We start from the raw sequence: 4,413 nt of genomic DNA, 5'->3' as shown, positions 1-4,413 counted from the left end.
CCATCCAAGACCTGAGAGTGGAAATAGAATCAATAAAGAAAACTCAAACTGAGGGAAATCTGGAAATGAAAAATTTAGTAACTCAAGCAGGTACCACAGAGGCCAGAGGCAGACTTCACCAACAAAATACAAGAGATAGAAGAGAGAATCTCTGGCATTAAGACATGATAAAAGAAGTAGATATCTCAGTCAAAAAAATGTTAAATCTAAAAAACTCCTGCACAAAACATTCAGGAAATCTGAGACACCATGAAAAGACAAAATCTAAGAACACTAGGAATAGAGGAAGGAAAGAAACACAAGTCAAAGACAAAGAAAATATTTTCAACAAAATCATAGAAGAAAATTCCCCTAACCTAAAGAAAGAGGTGCCTATCAAAGGATAAGAAGCATACAGAACATCAAATAGATCGGACCAGAAAAGAAAATCCCCTTGGTATAAAATAACCAAAACACTAAAGGCATAGAGTAAAGGAAAAATATTAAAAGCTGCAAGGAGAAAAAGCCAAGCAACACGTAAAGGCAGATATACTAAAATTATGCCTGACTTCTCAATGGATACTAAAAGCCAGAAGGCCTGGACAGATGTGCTTCAGACTCTAAGAGACCACAAATGCCAGTTCAGACTACTATACCCAGAAAAACTTTCAATTACCATGGATGAAGAAAACAAGACATTTCATGATAAAACCAAATTTAAGCAATATCTATAAGTCCAACCCTACAGAAGGTGCTAGAAGGTAAACTCCAATCTAACTACATCCAAGATGTACTTGGTTAACTACATCCAAGAAAACATAGGTAATAAATAATCCTAGACCAGCTAAATCAAAAGAAGGGAAATACACATGTGCATGCATGCACACGAGCACGAATGCACGCGTGCACACATGTATACATACACATACACATAACATCACAATCACCACCACCACCACCACCAAAATAACAGGAATTAACAGTCATTGGTCATTGATCTCTCACAACATCTACAGTTTCAATTCCCTATTAAAAAGACACAAACTAGCAGAATGGATGTGAAAGCAGGATCCATCCTTCTTCTGCATCCAAGAAACATTCCTCAACATCAAGAATAGACATTACCTCAGGTGTGGGGGACCAGCCTCGACAAAAATACATCTTTCCAGGGTAGAGGTGTGTGGATTTAGAAATATAATATAAAGAATATGAAGGCACGAATGAAAATAATAATATGGAGAAACATATAAGATAGTGTCGGAGGGAATTCCAGTGAGTACTGAAATTCACCTGCATTTAATTTCCAACTGCTTAAAATACCCTGACCCCAAAAGCTAGAAGACAAAAGACTGCATTAACATGATGCAAGGAAATAAACATACCAATTGAAGGTTACATTCATAGTTAAACATTCTATTGCTTTAACAAAACAAGTCATGCTCACACCAAAACACTGTGTAGGCAAAACACTCCCTGAGTGGAATACTAAGTTATCTTCATAAAGGGAACTGGAACTTAGTTGGATCCTTAGACTTTTGTTTAAGGAGGACATATCTACTTCTCTATTCCTTGAGTACAAGGTCTGGTTATTAGCTACACCTGTTGACAAGAACCTTGAGCCGCAGAACTCTCTGGTCTACATCTAGGTGGAACCTTTGTTTGAGGCAGAAGCACAGTAACCTTGAAGGAACTAGAGGTAAGTTCCAACTCTCTGACCTTTGGTCAATGTGGAAATAGGCTCACATTTTCGGGCCTCCACACTCAGGGCAAAGGGTTGGAAAAAGATATTCCAAGCAAAAGGACCTAAGAAGCAAGCTGGTATAGCCATCTTAGTATCTGACAATATAGGCTTCAAACCAAACTAATCAGAAGAAATAGGGAAGAACAATGTATACTCATCAAAGGAAACATCTGCCAAGAGGACATTGCAATTCTCAATATCTATGTGGTCATGATCTGCTGGCCTGGTCTGGGTACACTGGGTCCCCTGGGTACACTGTCCCTTTAAGAGATAAGCCCCGCCCTCTCCCAGCCTCTCCCCTTCTACCAAGGGAAGTGGATATCCTGCCTCCTCCAGCTTCTGCTCTCTCTTTCTGTCTCACTCCCAAAAAGGTAACTTCTGTGTTCTCTCTCTCTCTCTCTCTCTCTCTCTCTCTCTCTCTCTCTCNTCTCTCTCTCTCTCTCTCTCTCTCTCTCTCTCTCTCTCTCCCACTCCCTTTCTCTCTCCCCACCTCCCAACCTCCCAACCTTCCCCCCCTCTATCTCTCCTGCCTCTCTCACTTCTTCCCTCTTCTCCGCTTCCCCCTTTTCTTTTCCTTCATAACCCACTAAATAAACTCTATACCCAAACTCTCTTCTCTACATGGCGTCTGTCTGTCTCTCACCCAACACAGTCTCCCACTCACCAAGGTGACCTGCCAAGGCCTCAAGGAGACTTACCGAGGCCTTGGATCACCTGCCACGACCCCTTGTGGGACCCAAGCTTCCCCTTGTGGGACCGGCTGCCCCTCGTGGGACCGGCCTCCCACCATTGTATCTTTAAAAAAGAATAACAAGGACACCAGGTTTGCAAAAGAAACAGTACCATAGCTTAAATCACATACTGACGTCACACATTGATAGTGGGAGACCTCAACATCCCCCTCTCACCAATGAACAAGTCATCCAGAGAAAAAGTAAGCAGAGAAATGCTGGAGCTAGTGGATGTATAAACCAATGGATCTAACAGAGAGTTACAGAGCATTTCACCCAAACTCAAAAACACCTTTTTCTCAGTACCTCATGGAACTTTCTTCAAAACTGACCACATAGTTGGACAGGAAGAAAGTCTCAACAGATACAAGAAAATCAAAGTAACACCCTGCATCCTATCAAACCACCACAGATCACAGCCAGATATCAACAACAGAAACAGCAAAAAGTTACTAACTTGTGGAAACTGAACAACTCTCTACTGAATGAAAAATAGGTCAGACAGAAATTAAAAAAGAAACTAAAGACTTTCTAGAACTGAAGAAAATGAGTGCACAACATCAAGCTCATGGGACACAGTGAAAGCCATTCTAAGAGGTAAGTTCATAACTCTAACTGCCTACATTTAAAAAAATAGAAGTTGGGCAGTGGTGGTGCACATCTTTAGACCCAGCACTCAGGAGGCAAAAGCGGGCAGATCTGGAACTCTGAGTTCGAGGCCAGCCTGGTCTATAAGAGCTAGTTCCAGGACAGGCTCCAAAGGCACAAGAGAACCCTGTCCCGAAACAAAAACAAAAATGGAGAGATCTCGTACTAGCCACTTAACAGCACACCCGAAAGCTCTAGAACAAAAGAAGAAATCACACCCCCAAAAATAGTAAACAGCAAGAAATCAAACTCAGGGCTGAAATCAAGGAAATAGAAACAAACAAAATCAATAAAACAGAGAGTTGGTTCTTTGAGAAAACCAATAAGATTGACAAACCCTTACTCAAATTAACTAAAAGGAAGAAAAAGAATAGTCAAAAACAAAACAAATTCAGAAATGAAAATGGAGACATAACAATAGACACCAAGATATCCAGAGAATCATAAGGATGTACTTAGAAAATCTACGCTCCACAAAATTAGAAAATCTAAAAGAAAAAAAAAGGGGGATGTTTTCCTTGATACAAACTGTAATGGTCTGTCCACCGAGGCAAGCTGATCTTTAACTTCCAGCCTGAGTCTCTCTCTTTCCCATCTCCCTCTTGAAGAGGCAACTTCTGTCTCTCCCCTTTGTCTCTCTCTGTCTCTCTCTGCCTCTCTGCTCTTCTCTCCTTCTTCCTTTCCCCTCCATAACCCACTAAATATCCAACCTCACCCTGCATGGCATGCCTGTCTTGTCTCTCACCCACCACATGGTTTCCTGCCTGGGACCAGCCGCCTTCAGAGACCTGCGGCATGGTCTCTTGTGCCATCCCTGCCTGGGACTGGCTGCTCTCAGGACCCACTACCTACTGCCGCCTCTTGACTTGCAGTGTTTCTGCAGCTGCAGCCACTTGGGGATCCGCAGCATTTTTAATTAATCCATTACATTGGTGCCGTGTGAGACGGGACAGACCATTACACCTAGTGAAATAGAAACAGTCATTAAAAGTCTTCCAGCCAAAAGAAGTCCAGGGTTAGATGGTTTTAGCACAGAATCCTACCAGACCTTCAAAGAAAAGTTAATGCCAGTACTCCTAAAATTATTCCACAAAGCAGAAACAGAAGGGACATTGCCCAATTCATTTTATGAGGCCACAGTCACCCTGATACCCAAACCACAAAAAGACCCAACAAAGAAAGAGAATTACAAACCAATCTCACTTATGGGCATAGATGCAAAAAAAAAAAAAACCCCTCAATAAAACACTTGCAAACTGAATTCAAGAACATATCAAAACAATCATCCACCAGAATCAAGTAGGCTCCACCCTA

The sequence above is a fragment of the Alexandromys fortis genome, unplaced genomic scaffold (genome assembly GCF_014885135.2).
Source record: "Alexandromys fortis isolate MF-2015 unplaced genomic scaffold, M_Fortis_MF-2015_v1.1 scaffold_84, whole genome shotgun sequence".
Lineage (NCBI taxonomy): Eukaryota > Metazoa > Chordata > Mammalia > Rodentia > Cricetidae > Alexandromys > Alexandromys fortis.
The sequence above is the reverse complement of the archived record's forward strand: the minus strand, read 5'-3'. Positions refer to the sequence as shown.